Source organism: Pongo pygmaeus, chromosome 19 (genome assembly GCF_028885625.2).
Source record: "Pongo pygmaeus isolate AG05252 chromosome 19, NHGRI_mPonPyg2-v2.0_pri, whole genome shotgun sequence".
In the NCBI taxonomy this organism is placed as follows: domain Eukaryota; kingdom Metazoa; phylum Chordata; class Mammalia; order Primates; family Hominidae; genus Pongo; species Pongo pygmaeus.
In genome coordinates this window covers 98947337-98969831 of record NC_072392.2, presented here as the reverse complement: position 1 = coordinate 98969831, position 22495 = coordinate 98947337, and the positions used below count along the sequence as shown (strand labels likewise).

Here is a 22495-nt window from a genome sequence, read left to right as displayed (position 1 = left end):
AAATCCAGGCCCTGATGAATCAGTGTCCTAACCATATAGAATGCACTCAGCAAGTGCCACCTACTGCATTCCTTGAGTAGACAATTCCTGGAGTGCTGTTGGCTTGACTCTAAAGCCTTCTCTGGGGATACGGTAGTGGCCCAGAAGGCTCGATCAGAGGACATGGCAGTAATTCACATGGCTTCTGGTCAAGAGAACTCGCCATCACCCTTCACAGACTGCATTCTTCCTTTCAAGGCGCTGCCTCAGTTTACCATCCACTCCTTAGGTGGGTTCTCGGACTGCTCGGCCGCCCGTCTCCCCACGAGGCTCTGCTCCACTACAGCAGGGGCAATGCTGGGCGATGCTCACAGAGGCTGAGGCACAGCGGAATCCCAACAAACATTTGCTGAATGAATGAATGAATGATGTTTATTTTCCCTATCAGACTTAGAATTCTTTGCCAGTAAGAGGTATCACTTATGTTATATCCACAGCAACTAGCAAAGTGACCCATATATGGCCAATAATCAACATTTTGCTGCGTTCAACCAAGCAGTCATTTCCATCCTTGCGCCCTTCCTACGCTCTGCCCAGGCTGTGACTGGATTCAGGGTCACTTGTCTCGGCCTCACCTATACTCACAGCAATGACCTCACTCTCCAGGTTCACCCTGAAGACAGCGGTAGCTTGTCCTAGCACTTCTTCTAGTCTCCATCTTCCGGGTCTGCAGCAGGCTTGATTGAGGGAGAGGGAACGAGAGTCTTCTTAAACTCATAGCAAGGAGAAAGAGTAGATAATAAACATAATTTATTTTGGCAAACCAACTTTGGAGAAGAATAATATTTTAGGTAATATCAAGGAGAAAGAGTAGATAATAAACATAATTTTGGCAAACCAACTTTGGAGAAGAATAATATTTTAGGTAATATCAAGGAGAAAGAGTAGATAATAAACATAATTTATTTTGGCAAACCAACTTTGGAGAAGAATAATATTTTAGGTAATATCAAGGAGAAAGAGTAGATAATAAACATAATTTATTTTGGCAAACCAACTTTGGAGAAGAGTACTATTTTAGGTAATATAAAATGGCAAGATTTTTACTATTTCATATTGAAAGGCATCGAAAGTACAGCTCTTTGAGGGACAGTCACCAAAAATAAAAGGTTTGTCCTCCCTGTTCAGCCCACAAGTCCCAGTCAAGGCATGGTAAACATTTCACAACAGACGCAGGACGCACGGGCACAGGCGGACAGGACCAAGAGATACTCAGTGGCCTCCAGGGTTACAAGACAAACAAGACTTCCTTCATCTTTCCGATAAAGATCTTCCAAGAGTTCTTCATACTTTATATCATTTCTAAAGAAAAATTTTGGGGGGGCCGGGCGCAGTGGCTCACATCTGTAATCCCAGCACTGTGGGAGGCCAAAGTGGGCGGATCACGAGGTCAGGAGATCGAGACCATCCTGGCTAACACGGTGAAACCCCGTCTCTACTAAAAATACAAAAAAATTAGCCGGGGGTGGTGGTGGGCACCTATAGTCCCAGCTACTCGGGAGGCTGAGGTAGGAGAATGGCGTGAACTTGGGAGGCGGAGGTTGCAGTGAGCCGAGATCATGCCACTGCACTCCAGCCTGGGTGACAGAGCAAGACTCTGTCAGGAAAGGAAAGGAAAGGGAAAAGGGAAAGGAAAAGGAAAAGGAAAGGAAAGGACACGAAAAGAAAAGAAAAGAAAATTTTCTCAAGAAGAAAACGAGCAGTGTGGTTAGGATGCCTCCCTCCCTCCTCTCCAGGAAACTCAGGTCTTTGATGTGTAACAACCGGCAAACCACCTAATTAGGATAATGGGGAGGAAGCCCAGTAAAAACCAGAGACAGCAGGTGGGAGGAGCCACCGCACCCTCAGTTGACAACAGCAAAAACGGGTAAAGTTCTTGCCCAAAGATCTCAGTGATTTCCTTTCAAATATTTTAATTGACAGATTAAAAAGAGGGAAGAAAGGAGGGAGAAAGGGGTGGGGAGAATACAGAGGACAGAAGCAGGAGAAAAAGATCTCTGCAGCTCAGGGAGAAAAAAGCCAAAACATTTTTGTTCCTTTTGAGGAGTAATGCAGATTAAAACTCTATCAACATAAATTGTTTATATAAACATAAAATTTATAAAAGTATATTTCACTTTGTAAGAAAAAATCCAACTCCTTCTGAAGAAAATAAACACTATAAATTTATCTCCGGCACTTTAGAGTTAACAATCCACATTGTAATAAATGGCCCATCTCCTAATCAAGCAAACTCCCAACAGCCATGATTCATTCCTTTGGAGACTCGGACTCCCTTCTCGTTCACATCCCTTCATTAACCAACACTTCCCAAGCCTGCCAAGGTCAAGGATTCTGAGTGCTACTAAGTGCTTCTTAGGAGACCAGAAGGGACGGAGGAGGAGGTGGAAGGAGAGGCAGGAGGAGAAAAGGGGGAAGACTGGGGGGAAGAAGAGAAGAAGGAAAGGAGGGAAGAGCAAGCACTGAAAGGGAAAGGAGGAGAAGGAGAAGGGGGCAGGCGCAGGGAAGGCGAGGAGGAGGCTGCAGGATGGGATGCCATCGAGGAGGAGAGGGTGAAGCAGCAGCAGCAGCTTCAGTGGGAGGGGGAACACCCTAGCACCTGAAGCAGAGAATCAATACTGAGTGTAAGAATTATTTTCTCAGGATTGCTTCTGTTACTTAGGGAACAAAAATAAACACAGCTAAATGCATTTGTGCTGGGCATTAAAGAAGAAATCGTATTTTTAATCATTAAGAAAGAATAGGAAGCCTCACAGCACATTTCAGGAGTCTGGAAGCCCAGCCCCCGTGGGAAAGCAGACCTTCCAGGGAACAGGGCGCTCCACAGCCGAGACGGTTTGCACGTGAGAGCCCTCTGCCCTAAGTCATAAACACTCCACCACCCAAGTCCCTCCCAGACGCAGCCCTGGAGGAGGGCTGCATTTTGCTCCAACAGAAGTGAGTGACTCCTCCAAGGTTTCTGTCTCAGCCACCACAGGGTCAAGAGCAAATGCCCACGCGGCTGTCACGGGGAAGATGCAGAGCAGTGGGAGCCTGAGGACCCAGATCCTTATGAGATGAGCCTCAGAACAAACACCCAGCGGAGGACGCTTCCGTGCCAAAGCAGGGCAGGCCAGCCCATCACGCGTACACACCTGCTTGCACACATGCACGCGCGCAGATGCACAGAACCACTCTCAAGAAAAGCAGAGGAAGGCACAAGGCTCAATCAGGACAGGGTGAGCTCAGGAAGACAGAGGGGGCTGTGATTGGGGAGGGGCTCAGAGGGGGTTTCAAAGGCAAAGTCACATTCCATTTCTTAAGCCCAGTAATGGGTAAAAGCAGTTCACTCTATTATTTTCCACACGGTAAATAGATCCACGTGCACACTCCATAATAAGCACAAACATAAGCACAGGCTGCCTTCACTCCCTGCCATTCAGGAACGTGGACTGTTTGAGGGGAAATAATGTCAATATCTCACCTAAGAATTCATTCAAAGACAACCAAATACCTCCCGGCTCACTGATGCCTATGCTTCCATGTCTCCAGAGTGCTGGAGGAAACTGTAAATAAGATTCCTCTGCAGATTGCCTGGCTTTGCAAAGAAAGAGATGATTTTTGTCATTTTTGTCAATTTAGAGTGGCTTGCAAAATGTAACTGGAAACATAACAACCACCCAATGACCTGCAATCCCACACACTCAAGAGGAATGAAAATATATGGTCCACACAAGACTTGCACCCCAACACTCATGGCAGCTTTATCCTTAAAAGCCAGTCACTGGAAACAGGCATGGCGTGAACCTGTGGGAGAGGGGAGGGTGAATGCACCCTGCACGGATGTGTAGACTCTGGGGCACCCAGCAATGAGCTGCCGCCCGGACGAGTCTCAGAAGGCTCAACCTGAGTGAACGAGGCCCAACGCAAAAGCAAAAGAATACATCACGTGTGGTTACTGTAGAAAAAAGTAAAAAATAAGTGAGGCCACCTGGGCAAGATTATGACAGGGAGAAAAGGCTGGCAAGGCTGATTCCACCTCCCTCCTAACCTCACAGGCGGCTGCCCTCACCCGCTCCCGGATGCAGGCACAGCTAACCATGGGAGGAATTTAGTTTGCAGTTGAACTTTAAAGCAAGGATGATAACAGTCCCTCCCTAAAACTGGTCCCCTCCTGGTTCAGGGACTGAAACCACCTTTGTAAGACTATGAAAGGCCATGAGATTAGGATTCTGTGAGGGGCCTGAATTCTGCTAAGATGTAGATGTCACTAATGATACCCAGCCATCATCCCTAGCTTGCCTTTCTGTAATTCCTTGCTGCTCGGGAGTCGTGGCCAGAGGTTATAAAATTTGCGACTTCCCCAATTGGTCCTGTAGAAAACAGCACATTACAAAACCTAAGATTGGTCTCTTGAGATATTTTTCAGAGTTTTGCATTCTGGCAACCAACTGACCCCACCTGGACCCATCCTGTGGCCCCACGCAGAGGCAGACTCAGCGCAGAAGACCATTTTCCCCACCCCATGACTTCACCCCCCAACCAATCAGCTGCACCCACTCCCTAGCCCCTGCCCACCAAATTATCCATAAAAACCCTAGTCTCTGAGTTCTCAGAGGGGCTGATTTGAGTAATAACAAAACTTCCGTCCTTCCACTTGCAAGGCTTTGAGTTAAATTCTTTCTTTACTACAATACTGCAGCCTCCGTGAATTGGTTTTGTCTGTGCAGCAGACAAGACAAACTCATCCGGGAGTTCCATAGGTAAAACTAGCCTCTGGTGATACGAGGCAGAAGGCGGCTGGCCTCGGCCAGGAGAAACTGACTGGAAAGGGGGCTGAGGGAGCTTTCTGGGGAGTGGAAATGTTCTCCATCTTGCTTTGAGTGTGATTAAGCAGGAGGATACAACTGTCAAAACTCATCAGACTAAACACTCAAGATCTACGCATTTTACTACATATAAATAGCATCTAAAAATCGCCTGGAAAAAAGTTTTTAGAAAGGCATATGAAAAACGGGTGTTCTAAGCTTTAAGAGATTTAAAGAGACATGAAATATACAAAATGGAAAATAGAATGGCCCTTTCTGTACACCTCTAAATCTGTTGTTTTGACTGTGAATTACTGAGGCCCTGGCGTGCAGCGCAGTGAATCTCGAATGGTGCGGGGTCCAAATGCCAAGAGACTCTCGGCAACTCCGTTCATCACAGCCACTGCCTTGGAACCACTGGATAAAAAACCCATACTGGAAGAACCAGGAGGCAATAAAGAGCAACTCTCTCATGCGACATCCTAAGAACCCACTAAGAAAGGGGGCGGGGGGTGGTGGAGGATCCCTTTCCTAGCAGCAACAGAAGCTCTAAGAAGAAACTTAACAAGACGTGCATAGGAGCATAGGAGAGACTCTCCTACATTATCGGCGGACATAAAAAGCAGAGCAGAACAGCCCAAGAAGCGCACCACTACCACGGCTGCAAAACACCAGGTCTCCCCAACTCATCTACAAGCTCATATCACCCCAATCAACAGCTCAACACCGTGGTGAAGGGTTGTTAGTTGGGGCCTGCTAGGAGCAAGGAGAGTCCTGGGGCTCCCGTGCAACTCCTCTGCTGAGACCTAGAGAGCTGGCCTGGCCAGAGTGGCCTCCACCTCTGCCTCTCCGGCTCTGACTCCGCAATTGTGAACTGTATCTGCCCCTCACAGCTACCCGCCTTCTGCTGAGACTTGGAATTATTCTCCTCCTCCTAACCCATCCACAATCAATACTGACATTGAGAGCAAGGCACTTCAGATCTCCACCAAATCTTAAGATTTCACCAAGTCAGCCACGCTCACACCCTAACTCAGCTCCCTCAACCCCTGCCACTTCCAATCCTGCTCCCTTGCTCAGGGGCCAGGGCCGACAGAAGATGGCAGCAGGAGAGAACCTTAAGTGGGGTGGGTCGGCAGTGAGACTTACACAAAGAAGAAAAGGAGCCCGAGAAAGATGAGCTGGCCCAAGAGGAGGAAATGCAGCAGAGGGAGAGGAAAACTCCCAAGGGCAGCTGGGCTGGGGGTGAGGGTTGGAGCTTGACCTTGACCTTGCCTTGTTTCCAGCAAGTGAGCCAGAGCCACAGGGCACTTTAGGAAGCTGACTTGCGGTGGTATGGGGGAGGCTCCTGCTGAGAGAAGGGTGGGGAGATGGGGTGGGGAACGATGGGAATGGGGGGACCAAGGGGCTGCCTGCATTGGGGACAGTGGCTGACCATCCTTCCAGCAGTCAGTTACCTGAGTGCGGCCAGCAGGGGTCACTTAGGGCTTGAGGGAAGGATGGCACCGCCTGTGTTGCCAGGCACGCATGGCCCTTGTTAGTCCCTTGCTGCCAAAGGGTAGAATATAAAGAAAAGGGGAAACGGGGCAGGGAGTGATCATGGGTGGTGAATGGGGCCCTGGGAAGACCTACAGGAGACCATGTCACCATCAGACTCTTCCTTCCACTCTTGTCCCCAACTCTGCTCCTCAGAGTGTGACTATAATTTCTATAGAACAGATGCTACTTTTTCATAAACTCTAAGGTGCCAAAGGTTGTATGATGCATCACGGTCTTCTATGTCACTAAGGAAAAAACTGCCAATTAAACTATGACATGACACAACATTTTCTCTTTGACTGGAATTTTTATCTGATACTTAGTAAGAAGAGCTATTATCAACTTACTTAGACATGTTTCTCATTTATCATTCTTTTTTTTTTTTTTTTTTTTTTTTGAGACACAGTCTTGCTCTGCCGCCCAGGCTGGAGTGCAGTGGTGCGATCTCGGCTCACTGCAACCTCCATCTCCTAGGTTCAAGCAATTCTCCTACCTCAGCCTCCTGAGTAGCTGGGATTACAGGCGCCTGCCACCACGCCCAGCTAATTTTTGCATTTTTAGTAGAGACAGGGTTTCACCACGTTGGCCAGACTGGTCTCAAACTCCTGACCTCAGATGATCCGCCCACCTCGGCTTCCCAAAGTGCTGGGATTACAGGCATGAGCCACCATGCCCCGCCCCATTTAACATTCTTATATATACACAAGAGAAAATTACCTGCAGGCCGGGCACGGTGGTTCATGCTCGAATCCCAGCACTTTGGGAGGCCAAGGCAGGAAGACTGCTTAAGCCCTGGAGTTTGAGACCAGCCTGAGCAACAGAGCAAGACCTTATCTCCACAAAAAAATTTTAAAAATTAGCCAGATGGTCTGGGCGCGGTGGCTCACGCCTGTAATCTCAGTACTTTGGGAGACCAAGGGGCGGATCACGAGGTCAAGAGATTGAGACCATTCTGGCCAACATGGTGAAACCCCATCTCTACTAAAAATACAAAAATTAGCCGAGTGTGGTGGTGCATGCCCATAGTCCCAGCTACTTGGGAGGCTGAGGTAGGAGAATTGCTTGAACCCAGGAGGCAGACGTTGCAGTGAGCCAAGATCGTGTCACTGTATCCAGCCTGGCGACAGAGAGAAACTCCAACTGAAAAAAATAAATAAATAAAAATAAAAATTAGCCAGGTGTGGTGTCGCATACCTGTAGTCCCAGCTACTCAGGAGGCTGAGGTGAGAGGATCACTTGAGCCCAGGAGGTCGAGGCTGCGGTGATCCGTGATCACACCACTGCACTCCAACCTGGGTGACACAGCGAGATCCTGTCTCAAAAGAAAAAAACCAGCCACAAAAACTGGCTAAGGTATTCTTAACCCTTCTTGGATTCAGATCAGAAGCCCACTCTTCTGAGCCCACTTCCCCCTCGGAGCCATGGAGCCTACATTTCGCCCAGGGTCACCCTGTGTTCATGAGTGCAGCTCTTCCCTCTCCTAACAGCGCTCTGAGGCAATCTCTCGGGGACCACTCATGGGCTCCAGCCTGCTGGACGTGATGCTGCTACCACCATTCCACAGTCGGGACTCAGATTCCCTCCACGGGTGAGCCTTGTGGCTCTCGGCACAAACACTGGCCTCTGTCTAGTCATGCCCTCAAGTCCACACTGTGCTGACAGCAACAGCTGAGTCCAGGCCATCAGCAGCAGTCAGACCGATGGCAACACACACCCCCCATTTCAAAGATGTTGATGTAAGGAGGGCTAGAACTGAAAGCTGATGTGTACAAGAAAAGAGATAACAAGGTGGAAATTTTCACCAGAAAACTGGAATTGATAAAGAATCTAATGGAAATCATAGAATGGAAAAATACAATGGAATCAAGAATTTGGTAGGTTGGCTAAACAGCAGACCGTGCCCAGCAGCAAAGGAGAGGATCAGTGACCTACAGCAAGAAAAAAACTTGGAACAGAATGTGAGAAATGTACAGGACATGGTGAAAAGGTCTAACCTATTCTAATGATCAGCAGGAGAGGAGACAGAATGGCAGAGAACCAGTGTCTTAAGTGATAGTACCGAGAAACATCAAGCCACAGGTTCAAGGAGCACCAAAAAGCATACATATGAAGTAGTCCACAGCTAAGAACATCTCCGTAAAGTAATACAAACCAAATAAGCTGGACAGGGGGATGCGTGGAGGGAACCTTCAAAGGACCAACATTAAGACTTACAGTCAGCGTGACGTGTTAACAGAAAGGAGATGAAGGGAAAAACACCTTTAAACTTAAAAAAAAAGTTGACATAGAATTCTACGCACAGCAAAAATATCCTTCAAAAATGAAATAGAGGTAAAATACGCAGAAACTAAATTGTTGTTGGTAGCCTCACCCTAAAAGAAATATTAAAGGATGTTTTTGAGGTTGAAGAAACATGACCCCGAACAGAAGGACACAAATGCAGGAAAGAATAAAGAACATTAAAAAGGGTAAAGAAGCAGATAAATCTAAATAAATATTGACTGTATACTGTGGGGCTTAAAATCCACTTAGAAACTCCAACCCATGATGGTGACACCATGCAAAGTAAAGGGGGGTAAAGGTAGGAGGGTTAAATGCATCAAGATTCTTGCACTGTCTGGCCAAGTGGTAGAAGTGCTAACTTCAACACTTCTCACAGTAAGGGTATGTCGTAATTTACTAGGGTTACCACCAAACAAATATGTAGCTTATGTATTCTCTGATACATCACTAATAGAAGGAGAAAATGGAATAATTTTTTAAACTCCTTAATACAAAAGAAATCAAGAAAAGAGAAAAAATAACAGGTGAGACAAAACTGAAATAAACAGGAGGGTGGTGGATTTAACCCCAGATACACAGTGTATCAATAACTACATTAAATGTAAATGGACTAAATATTCCAACTAAAAGATTAAAAACTCCCCTATCCGGTAAATAAATGCCCCAGTAAGTCAGCCCTCCCCTGGGAATCTACAGTCCTGGCTGCATCTCCAAACAGGGCAAACTGGAGGCAGAGTAGCCACTCGACAGAAGCAGCCAAAGGTCACCCAGTAAACTAAGAGCTGGTTAGTAGTATCACTGCTGCATTGCTTAGCCTTTATGTATTCAGTGAGTGCTTTGGGAATATGAAAGCAACATATTCACACTGAGAAACAGCCTTGTGAAAAAAATGAAGGAGATTTAAAAAAAAAAAAAAAAAAAGGAAGTCAGCTGGTTACTTTGGCTATCAAAAGCTAAGACCTAACAGACCAAGACAGGAGTCAAAGGCATGAAAAAGATCAGGTTATAAGATCCTAAAAATCTTGATTCCCTCTCCACTCAGCAGGGAGAGGTGCTGGCTGTCACCCTAACTACACTCTCCAAGGTTTACCTTGCAAAGCTGGAGCCTGCTCTTTTCTGGAGCTTGCTTCTGCCATCAGTGTAGACTCCAAGTCCCCAGGTCCAAACCCCTCCCTAACAAGGGCCCAATAAAGACCCACTGAAATCACATTCTGATCCCTAGTCACTCTGTTCTTTTTTCTCCCTCAGTTTAAAAGTAAAGAATTTCTATCAGCTGAATGAATAGTAATATATTCAAATTTAAACAAGCAAGAACAGGGCTGTGAAAACAAAGAGACTTCTATTCTTCAAATGACGAAACGCTGAGAAATTGGATTAAAATGCCCATGATAATTTAGCTGTTTTAATACTTTATGCTGGTAAACAAAGGCAAAGGAAACAGCCCTGGGCAGAGCCCCTCCTGCTTGCTCTCCCACCACTATGGGCAGTGTCCCCACGGCTCCCTCCCAGTCAATACAAGTGTTCCGGACAGAGGAACTAGCCATCCCTGAAACAGCTCTGTCAACTAGAGGGCGATTAACACTTGCCCCTTCGATGTGAGCACTCACGTGGGCCCCATGCAAAGGCTGGTTTCCAGCTCATCATGTGACACGCATGGCACAGAAACAAATGAGACGGACAGAAGTAAAGAAATACAGACAAATGTCACAACCCAAAGGCAAAAGTCCCAAGTGGCTCCTTCTGCCTCACAGTCCCCTTCCTACTCTGAGATGACACATGGTGAATAGGTATTTTAAATTAGTTGCCTATTATTAAAGTAAAAAATAATCATGGTTTTAAAACAGAAGGCATATAGAAGGGTTTTGTGTAAAAAGGTGAAAGTCCCATTCTGCATCTGCCCCAAGTCACGGTGACAAATGTTCTGTGCTTTGCCTCATTTGTGGTACCGTTGCCCCTTAGAATCAAATTTTATTCTGGAGTTAGATTCTGAAGTCAGTACAGACCTGATTCAAAATGTATTCTGAGGCCAGGCGTGGTGACTCACACCTGTAATCCCAGCACTTTGGGAGGCCAAGGCGGGTGGCTCACCTACAAGGAGTTTGAGACCAGCCTGACCAACATGGTGAAACTCCGTCTCTGCTAAAAATACAGAAATTAGCTGGGTGTGGTGGCACATGCCTGTAATCTCAGCTACTGGGGAGGCTGAGGCAGGAGAATCGCTTCAACCTGGGAGGCGGAAGTTGCAGTGAGCCGAGATTGCGCTACTGCATCCCAGCCTGGGTGACAGAGCGAGACTCCGTCTTAAAGAAAAAAAAATGTATTTTGACCCAATATGCTGCTTTCAAAACTAGAATCAGTCAACACAGCAAGACACCAAGAGGCGAAGGAAAATGAGAACGACTAAGGAAGCCACAGGCTGATGTCTCCCTTCCGTGTTTCCTCTAAGGCATCTGAGTGAGTGGGGGAGGGGCAGATCCACTGACTTGCCCTCCATCTATCTATGGATCTACCCACCCATGTACACATATGCCACACCCACCTACACACATTACACATGACAAGCAGGAATGGCTGACTCCATCAGTCATATGTGCATACACTAGAACTGTTGAATACATTTTCTTCTTTTGCATTTTAAATTTGATGTATTTTAAGCTGGGCACTGTGGCTCACACCTGTAGTCCTAGATACTCCTGAGGCTGAGGCAGGAGGATCACTTCAGCCCAGGAATTAGAGGTTAGTGAGCCATGATCACACCACTGCACTCCAGCCTGAGTGACAAAGCAAGACACCACCTTTACAAAAAAAAAAAAAAAAAAATTAAAAATTAGCTGGGCATAGTGGCACACATCTGTAGTCCTAGCTACTCGAAAGGATATGGCAAGAGGACAGCGTGAGCCCAGGAGGTTGAGGCTGCAGTAAGCTATGATTGCATCACTGAACTCTAGCCTGGGCAACAGAGCAAGACCCCTCTAAAAATATAAAAACAAATAAATAAAAATAAATTTAAAAAATATATATGGCTCATACCTATAATCCCAGCACTTTGGGAGGCCGAGGCAGGCAGATCACTTGAGGTCAGGAGTTTGAGGCCAGCCTGGCCAACATAGTGAAACCCTGTCTCCACTAAAAATACAAAAATTAGCCAGGTGTGGTGGCACGTGCCTATAGTCCCAGCTACTCGGGAGGCTGGGGCAGGAGAATCGCTTGAGCCCAGGAGGTGGAGGCTGCAGTGAGCCAACATCACGCCACTGCGCTCCAGCCTGGGTGACAGAGCAAGGCTCTGTCTCTAAATTAATAAATAAATAAACTATGTTTTAGATATCTTGCCATAACAGAAATAAGTCTTAAATAATTCTGTGTTCTTTCCAAGTTTGAAATCCTTCAGAGGGAGGAGGATTAGAAGAGGAATGGTTTGGTAACTTTCTCTTTCTTCTATGTTTATCCATTTATTTTTCTTTACTATCTTTTCTGAGGTCAATTATGGTCATTTATGTTTTCCTAGAAAATTATGCATTGCATACAAGTTTTCCAATTTATCTGCAAAGTTTTGCAAAGTACTCTTTTATGACTCTTGATTTCCTCAAATCTTGAGTTAATTCTCCCTGATTATCTGTGCCTTCTTCTTGGATTTTATTGGAATTTAGCTAAGATTTTTGTTTATAAAAACAAAACTTATAATTAAAAATTCTACACAAAGATGACTTGACTTTAGGGCATGTTCCTGTCCGGGGTAAGCAGCGTGTTGATTAAGGAGCCTGCCACACACGCAGCCCTTTAGAAGAGACCCTTCCTTATACAAGCCGTGGGTAATCCTCCTGGTTCTGCTGTGCGCTTTAAATCCTGCCACCCAGCCCTCCAGTCACAGGTGATTATAGAGGGCAGCCTCCCTCCCTCAGAACCAACCCACAGATGGGCCAGTTACACGGAGGACTGCATGAAGCTAAGCGGAGCTGATCGGCCTCTCTGGGTTGGGAAGGCAGTGGACTGCGCTCAGTCTTCCACATGCTGGGCCGAGAGCCCACCGAGGGGAGCACCCTCACCACAGCCTGTGCAGCCCTCACCTGGGAGGGGTCTTTCCCGATTTCTGCCTCCATGACTCCTCTGTTGTGCCAGCACCTGCATCAGTGGTCCTCAGGCATGCCCCCAGTTTTCTGTGTTTCAGACCCCACAGGGTGGGGGAATCTCCTTCTACTGTAGCCCAAAGTGAGGGCGTGACCCCCTGGCCTAGGGGCCACCATCACAGGGCACTGGATTTAGTGCACCCTCTCTCTCCTCTTGCTGGAAGTAAACGGCACCACCTAAGCCTGGCATCTGGCATCTGTTGTCAGGGACTTTGAACCACACACTCCCTTGCCCCTGGGAGGCACTTGTCTGTCTTTTAACACTGGCCGTACAGCCTGGCCATCCAGGGAAGCATCAAACACTCTTGTGGGGGAAATTTAATCTCAAAAATCCAGTGACACAATGCAGTGGACAGAGAGCTGAAGCTGAAGCAACAGAGGAAAGGTCAGGAGGTGGTTTAGGACCAGTGACCACTAGGATGTGAGCACAGCTGGCTCCTGTGGGGACCCCTGGGCCCAAGCAGATGGAGTCCCATCAAAGATGACTACATCAGAAAGGAAGGACCCAGCCCTCATGCACAGGGAGGGGAAGGAACGTCCTGCAGCGTAACTGCTGAATGGGGAGCAGAGACCCACAGGGCCGCAGCACGGTGGAGACCGGGCACTGGTGTGGACACACACCGCCCCTCCTGCCAAGCTCCCAGTCCACCATGAGCCTCCAAGCAGCACCCAGACTTCACAGAGGCCCAGCTCCTCGGCCATTCTGCCTGCACTCACCCCGACAGGAGCTTTCTCCCAACATACACTCCAGGTGGAGAGACCACAGCTCTAAGAAAACCAAAAGACTCCTAACAAAAACACACAGGAATCTTAAGGGATTGGTATTAAATTATACAGTATGTATATGATCAGTACAGTCAATAGTCATAGAACCTCTTTTCTTTTTTTAATTAGAGACAAGGTCTCCAACTCCTGAGCTCAAAGGATCCTCCTGTCTTGGCCTCCCATGGGCATAAGCCACGGTGCCTGGCTGAACCTCTTAATAGTATTATGAAACCAATCTATCAAGACAAAGGCTCTTTTAAGAATTAAATGTTACCATGAGGCTCTCAGCAGACACCACACATATTATTTGGAAAGGAAACAAGTCCTCACAACAGAAATTATACCTTATTCAACTCAAAAGTCTCCATTTTGAACTCATAGAACTCAACAATAAAGACAAACAACCCAACTAAAAAATGGACAAAGGACTTGAATAGAGACTCCTCCAAATGGCCAATAAGCACATGAAAAGATGGGCAACATCACTAATCACCAGGGAAATGAAAACCAAAACCACGACGAGATTCCACTTCATACCCACTAGGACTATCATAATAATAACAATGTAAGAATACAGAAAGTGACAAATGTTGGCCAGGATGTGGAGAGATTGGAGCCCTCATACACTGCTAGTAGACATGGAGAAATAGTACAGCCACTGTGGAAAATAGATTGGGAGTGCCTCAGGGAGGTAAAATACAGGGTCACCATATGACCCAGCAATCCCACTAGTGGGCAGAGGCCCACACAAACACTAGTATGCACATATTCATAGCGGCATTATTCAAATAGCTAAAAGGTGGAAACCATGCAAGTGTCCATCAACAGATGAACTCATAAAATAGAAATGTAGAATAGCCATACAATGGAATGTTTTTCAGCTATAAAAAGGGTTGAGACTGAAGCAGGATGATCACTAGAAGCCAGGGGTTCAAGACCAGCCTGAGCAATAAAGCGAGACCCTATCTCTACACATGCACACACAAGAAGGATTAAATTACTGATACATGCAATAGCATGGAGGAATCTTGAAAACATTCCAGATGCTAAGTGAAAGAGCCCAGACGCAAAAGGCCACATACTGTATGGCTCCATTTGTGTGGAGTACCTAGAACAGGCATCTCCAGAGACAGAAGGCAGGCTGGTGACTGCTCAGGCCTGGGGGAGGGAAAATGACTGCTGATGGGTTTTCAGTTTCCCTTTGGGGTAAGAAAAGTGTTCTGGAACTAGACAGTTATGACAGTTATGACAGTTGCACAAGATTGCAAAGATGTTGAAAGCCAATTGAGTTGTACACTTTTTTTTTTTTTTTTTTTTTTTTAAGATGGAGTCTCGCTCTGTCGCCCCAGGCTGGAGTGCAGTGGCGCGATCGCGGCTCACTGCAAGCTCCACCTCCCGGGTTCACGCCATTCTCCTGCCTCAGCCTCCTGAGTAGCTGGGACTACAGGTGCCCGCCACTGCGCCCAGCTAATTTTTTGTATTTTTTAGTAGAGACGGGGTTTCACCATGGTCTCGATCTCCTGACCTCATGATCCACCCGCCTCGGCCTCCCAAAGTGCTGGGATTATAGGCGTGAGCCACCACACCTGGCCATTTTTTTAATATTTTTAGTAGAGACAAGGTTTCACCATGTTGGCCAGGCTGGTCTCCAACTCTTGACCTCAGGTGATCTGCCCACCTCGGCCTCCCAAAGTACTGGGATTACAGGTGCAAGCCACTGCGCCCAGCCGAGTTGTACACTTTAAGATGGTGAACTTGACGTTATGTGCTTTTTACGTCCATTTTTTAAAAACCTCCATTATGTGTCACACCAACAAGTAAATCGCGGACATTTGGGAGGGAGCAGTCCAGAAGCCCCTGTGAACACCCAAATTCATGAACACCACTGTGACATATGGTTTCCCCTGCAAAATGAAATCAAGTACCGCAGACACTTTGAAGTGGCCGTCCCCCTCCAATCTGTTATTGATCGTTTCCCCCTTGATCAGCACTTTCCAATTTGGCTGGAGCAGGATTTTACAACTCTTCCTAGTTGCATATGGCGAGCATACGGTGGGTTCCTCATCGTCACCTCCAAATTTAGCTTTCCATTCTTTAACACATCATCACACCTTCCACTTTCTGACTTAGAAGCAGCACTTCCATCCCTCGCCTGGCACCTGCCTGTCCTTCAGAGCCATCTCTGCATCGCTCTGTATCACAGTCCCCAAGTTAACTCAGGAAACACACATGGCACGTGAGATCTGTGAAACGACAACAGCTGAGCTACAGTTTTAGTCCCCAGCCTGACGGCGGGGGTCCTCATTTGCAATTTGTCACACACACAGACAACTCCCTTGTTAAAGGGAACATGATGATGAGAGATAACATCCTCGAGAGGCCTGTTAAGGACAGAGTTAAGCCCCTATTTCTCTCTAAAAATATTACACTTCAAGTAGGTCAATTAATAGAGGAGAGTCAGGAATGCAGTTATCCCGGCAAGAGGATAAAACCGGAGATAAGGCAGGATGGGAGGGGCTTAAGGCAGCAAGACCCCTGGGCAGAATGTTCTGGGAGGGGCCTCCACCACCCCAATCATGAGGGAGAGGAAGGGAGAAGGGACAGAAAGGGATGGGAAGTAAGGATCTGATGACCAACCAACATGGCCTCCCTGGTGCAAATGCTTTACATACTCTTATTCTGTCCATTAACTCTCATTTGCATGTACAAATCTTAAAAGTTTAAATAGTAACTTGTCCAGAGTTACATTTCTAAGAAGTGGCAAAGCCAGAACTAAACCAGTTCACATTCTTTCCACAGTTAAGCTCTCCCCACCCCACCCCTCAGTGCACTGGTAGAAAGGAAACCACATTTCCCGGGGAGCTCCCCTACCAGTGAGAGGGGCGCTCCCGCCCAGGAAGGGAAGGAGCAGTGAGCCCCGCACAACTCTGCGGACCTACGAGGCAGAAGGGAGGAGGCGGACTTCACCAATCCTCCCTGGGCAGTGTTTAAACGGGCTGCAGCCCATGCTGCAACCCACTCTAGTCAACACGCGTGCTCTTCAATCCCAAATGCGCTCTCTAGTGAATCCCCTCGGTGGCCTCGGAGAGCAAGAGTCCAACACAGGGCCGGCCAGCAGGGGCCCCCTCCAGGACCAGCTCTAATGGACTGAAACCCTGAGGGGTCTAGTCACAACAGGCTGCCATTCTCCAGGCGGCTGCAGAACGATGCCTTTCTTTCATTCTTCTTTCTGTAATGTGTTTGGTGTGCCTAAAAGAATTTATAGGTCACGTCACTAAGGTACTCGGAGGGATGGCAGTGGGTGACAACACCTTTATGCTCTGGTGCAATTGGTCTAAAGAGTCCAGAATAAACTGCTTTGCATAATCTAAGCTCGCTTCCAGGAAGCTACTTCCAATACCACGGCCTCTGGGGACAGGGCAAGGCAGGAAGTGCGTGGGCAGGGCTGACTACGAAGGCTTCTGGCTGAAGAGCATGAATCAGAATTCTCACTGAACACGGCACGCACGTGGAAAAGCTGTCAGGCGAGAAGCGCTAGAAAGGAGGGAAGACGAAGTGGGAGAGCACTGCTGAGGCCAAGGCAAAAATATAAGTAAAACGTTGGTCATAGGAACAGTTCTTAACTTTCTGGGCAGTAAGCAGTTAAGTGAAACCATCAAAACACAACAGTTAACCCCAAGACAACCAGAAGATACTGTCTGTACCGTCCTGCAAATGTAACGAGTACACAGGCAAAGTTCTTGAATTATGCAAGCTGTGAGCCATCCACCCACAGTTCTGCCTTTGCCCATGAGTCCTCACTGGCAGCTTGTCACAGAAACTCAAGGTGGATGAAGCCCAACCTTAGGACCCACAGAGAAGGAAGTCAGGTGAATGTGGGCAGGAAGAGGGGGGGCTGGCGGCAGAGCAGACAGCAAGACGGGGATGGATGATGGAATGGTAATGGCATCAGGGCAGCATGCCAGGGGATGCTGCCAATCGCAATTATAGGGCCATTTTCACCAGCTGAACTGGACTGTCAATTTGGAACTAATGTCGCAACGTGAATGCCCCAAGCAGGAGTCACTGCGAGTAACAGTCCACCTTGGGCTGTTCCACAAATAGCTTTGGAGCACCTCCAGGTGTGGAGTACTGTCCTAGGGCAACTTAGCTGCTTCTTCCCCGATTATCCACATCTGAGCCTGAAAATCCTAAGAAAAAGTAGAACCCACTGATTTATGGGTCTTGACTGCATCTGTATTAACCCATTTTCACGCTGCTGATAAAGACATACCCAAGACTGGGAAATTTACAAAAGAAAGAGGTTTAATAGACTTAATAGTTCCACATGGCTTTGGAGGCCTCACAATAATGGCGGAAGGCAAAGAGGCACAAGTCACATCTTACATGGATGGTGGCAGGCAAGAGAGAGCTCGTGCAGGGATTAAGACTCGTTCACTATGGACAACAGCACAGGAAAGACCCGCCCCTATGATTGAATTACCTCCCACTGGGTTCCTCCTATGGCACATGGGAATTGTGGCAGTGACAATTCAAGATGAGATCTGGGTGGGGACACAGCCAAGCCATATCGGCATCCATCTATAAAATTCATTCCAAAACATTTGGGGGTGGGAGGCACAGGCAAGCGAGTGACTTGTGCTGATACCAATTGCTTTGCCCACAAAGCAGAGGCCTGTCTAATCATCCCAGGGGAAAGAAGACACGTGGCTCTTAGAAGCCATCCATGCAGGTGCTCCCCAAAGCCAACCTGGCTGCCTGACTAGGCGCCTCCCACCACACCTAGCAGTGTGAGCACTCAATACCAAGGGTTTCACAGTTTGTCACACATGGCCACATGACACTCCCCGTGAGGTGGACAGGTCAAGCAGCAGCTCCATTCAGAGACAAGGAGAAGACGCCTGGATTCCAATTATCCTCACTCCAAACCCCTAAACAACACGGAATTACACATAAACATTCAGTTCTGCAAATAACACTTGTGCCTAAAATCCATAAGACACACCTGTTAAGTAGAACCAAAACTGTCCACCACTGGCCTTCTCAACCCCCTTGCTCCCCAAACCCCCTCCTCCCAACAGGAGGTATAGTCATCAGCTTCGGTTCATTCAAAGCATCTCATAAAAGCATACAAACAACTCTATTATCAATACCACGGAAAGGATGATTGTCATTTACATTAAAATGCAATAACAATTTCTACCGGGCTAATGGACCAGATCTTGGGAGCTGTTTTGTTCTCTCCTTGAACACACTCTGCTTGGGGTTAGGCACTATAAAAAACATGTTTATCTAATGGTAAAAACCAACTTTCATCCCTTAACCACAAATTAACTGTGACACATCTGAGAAGCACGGTGAACTGAAGGGAAGCTGACATTCAAAATCTGTTCACTGTAATCCACAAACCAGGGCTGTGCGTGGATAACTAAGAACTGTCAGCCACATGGAAACTGACTCAACCTGACCACTCAGCTCCCTGGAAGCCCCACGGCCGCCACACAGGACTTGCTGCCTTCACTACTCGCAGACCTGGACAAGACGAGAATGAGCTCCTACAACAACGTGGCTCCGTGACTGAGGAGCGCCTTCCGCCTCCTCCTCTAGACACACCTGCCCGACGGACGGACTCGGTCAGTGGAGGCACCGCCACGCTGTTTCATCTTCCTTAGTAAATGATAGATATTCCCATAGAAACTTATTTTTAAGGCACCAGAAGAATTAAAGCTCATCCCAAGTAAAGAGGTGTGGCCTCTGCTTCTGGTGTTGTCCACTCTCTCTGGGGAAAGAAGGACAGAGAGCGAGGCCCCTCCAGCTTGCCTTTTTCCACAGGCTCCAGCTCCTAACTTCCATCCTGTACTAAACTGCCAGTAGCCCCAATTTGTTAGAAAAATTCTCTAAAAAGATAAATTCTTCACTGTATGGTCCCAGCTTTATAATAATCTCCTACTCCCATTTCCCAATAAAACTTTCATTTGAGACTTATGATGGAATGAGTGAGGTTTTACTGCAGAATTTTCCACTGAAACAACGGTCGGCATTTTTCCTCCAATCTCTGGCAGAACACAAGTTTATACACCTACGAGGTAATAAGGCAAAGCCTTAAATTTAATCAGAAGAAACATTTCATCAGTGGCAAACTGATAAATTATTTAGAAAAGGGCTCAATGGGCCTAAGCAAGGAAATACGGGCCAGATAGTGGCTGGCAGCCTTCAGAAAAAAATATAATCACCATGGTTTCTCTCAATTCCTTTTGAACTGGAATCACCTATATCAAAAGCTAGAAAAATGAAGAAGAACAAGTCCAGGCGTTCCAGCACCAGCAAGGAAATCATCAGAGGCTTCCAGGCACCATTCTGGTGCAGCCGACAGGGGTTCCAGGGTTGGCTTTCTGCACCTCCTGGATGGATGCTACCGTTGAGGAAACAGGCATTTCCTACTCTGCTCCCATCCACGCCAGCGTGGAGGGAACGACTCCGACAAGCTTTAATGAAAATAATCTCATTTTCATTAAATGACCCAAGGTTTTCCACTCTTGCAATAAAGACACAGAGAAAAAGAAAACCAGATACATGGGCCTTTCCACTGAGGGTCTGGGAAATTTAATAATGCCCCCATTGTTTTAGTGCAGATGGCACATCAACCTCTCTTTATTACTGCAGAAACTCAAGAGCCCTGTAGAGTGCAATCAAGTGGTGTGTGTTTAGCCTTGCAATGTTTCAAAGGACCCTGATTTACAGTCAGGAACCAGGCCCCTTGCACACAAACATCTGAGTTTGCTAAGTGCCTCCTGTTTCATGCAAACTCTAGAAGGCAACATGAGGTCTGCCCCACACTGAGAGCCACGCTGTCTATGCCAGGCCTCCCTCCCTCTGTCCTGTAACCCACGGAAAGCTGTGAGGAGCAGTGTGCCACGCACACCAGGGCAGGTGCTATTATTACCCAGTGCATATGGCACAGCCCCACGCTCACACCAGAGAGCCGGTCAGAGGTATCCTGTGACATCCGCTACCTTAGGCTAATTTCTAAAATAGATGAGGCCCGCTCATGGATAGTAGCAGGAAATTTTTAAACATTTTTATTGTACTAAAAAAATGAATGCAATGGTGTTGGCATTCGAAAAGCAAATATTAGGTATCCATTGTTGTGGTTTTGCTTCCTGAATGGAGACAAAAGATCCCATTCTGTGTGCATGAACAGCTTCCTTCTAGGCTGCAGCGGATACTTCATTCCAGATTCCACTTTATAAACCAGCCCAGATGGGATCCCGCCTGCGCTGGTACCTTTTCCGAAGCATCCTGTAATCTTGACACATTCTCCATCTCACCAGCCCTTCAAACGATCTCTTACTCAGAAAATTATTTTGCACATCCATTCTTGAAATCTGGCCAACTTTAACGAATTTTCCCAGACTACAGATCATTCGGAGGACCGCACCCCTTTGCACCTGTGCTCGCTGTCCGAATACAACTGTACCACTGTCATGGGAAGGGAACCCTCCATCCTGTACTGAGTCTACACTGTCATCTTTCTGGCTGTCATCACTGACCTACATGTAAAGGTCGCCTTCCCTACATCATGATGCCTCTTCTCAATGCCATGGAGAGATCTGCTCCTAGACAGAAATTTAGATTAAAAATAACAGATGCCACTTTAGAAGATTCCATTTCCTGTCAGCTAGCATCAACTAGCTGATATCTACCAAGCGAAACTAATAATAAAGCCAGCAGTAAATCAACTCTCAGCACTCAAAAAAAAAAATTGTAAATCATAGCAAATGGAATACACATACAATATCTTGAAATATTAAACACATGTATTCTGAAAGGCTATATTTCCTTATCTAATAATTCTTGGAAAAGAAGAAACTAGTTATAATAGCAGAGACTCATTCTAGAAAGAACACAATTGGTAGATCTGAATTTATTGGGTTAATTTCTTTTTTAAACAAATGTATCTAGTAAAACGCAAAGGTACAAAGCCAAACCCAGGAGATGGCCAGAAGTAGCCAGAAAGGCATTCCTCTGAATTCCCATAGTGTTGGTTAATGACATGCCATATGCCAACACGGCCATGTCTTCTAATACTGCCACTCTGCCCCACACTGCTGTAAGCGCCCGTCTCACCACGCTGAGACCCAAGGATACCTTCAAAGTCTTCAAAGAAGCTATTATCTATGGAAAACACGAGGCATCTCGACTACATTTTCACAGGACTCCACCATCCAAATCTCTCTCCAGTCCTCATCCCATCCCCAAACGCACTGCGCTCTCAAGAAAAAGGCTACGGCATGTTTACATAAACCATCAAGAGGCAACCAATTTAAGAGAGGAAAAAGTCAAGCCATTAGGCATCAATCAAGAACCCATGAAGACACTGCCTTCTAAAGAACAAAAGTCTGCTGTTATTGACTTGACAAGTCGGCAATGCAAGCACAAAGGTACACCCTAAGACACAGAGCTGCTTCCTAACAATTAGCTCATGACTTGAAGCAACAGCAGAAATGACCTAAGGGCATTTTTAAAGGCAGGAAAAAATTCATTTTTGGCTGTTCTCTTACTCTGAGAATGTAAATAATGTATAAGGAATCTCTAAATCCCATATCATGTGGATAAATGATCCACAAATCAAAATTCCAACCAAATAAGAGTTCAAAAGGTTCCATAAATCATGTGTTTCCATGAGGCTTTCATCCAAAAGGGGAGAGTAAAACTCGCAGGAGATGCGCAGGTAAGGCACCTTCTCAACTTGCATTCTTCATTATCTCCTTTAGGTTAACTCGAGTCCATCTACCATGCAAAGCTGAATATAGGGCACTTCCATAAGTGCCCAGATTCTTAGGTTTTTATTAAATTTATTAAATCTCCAAACCAGTTAATAAGAAAGGCTAAAGGTCTTTGGGTGGATTACAAGTAACTTAAGATCTTAAAGGCAATTTGACACAGTTATATTCTAAG

The 22495-nt window shown here is 46.6% G+C and overlaps 1 protein-coding gene across 2 annotated transcripts in view; it reads right to left on the bottom strand.

Annotated features, from left to right (window-relative positions):
* Positions 1-22495, bottom strand: part of RPTOR (regulatory associated protein of MTOR complex 1) — a 420173-nt gene that overhangs the window by 295914 nt on the left and 101764 nt on the right. The window lies entirely within an intron of this gene.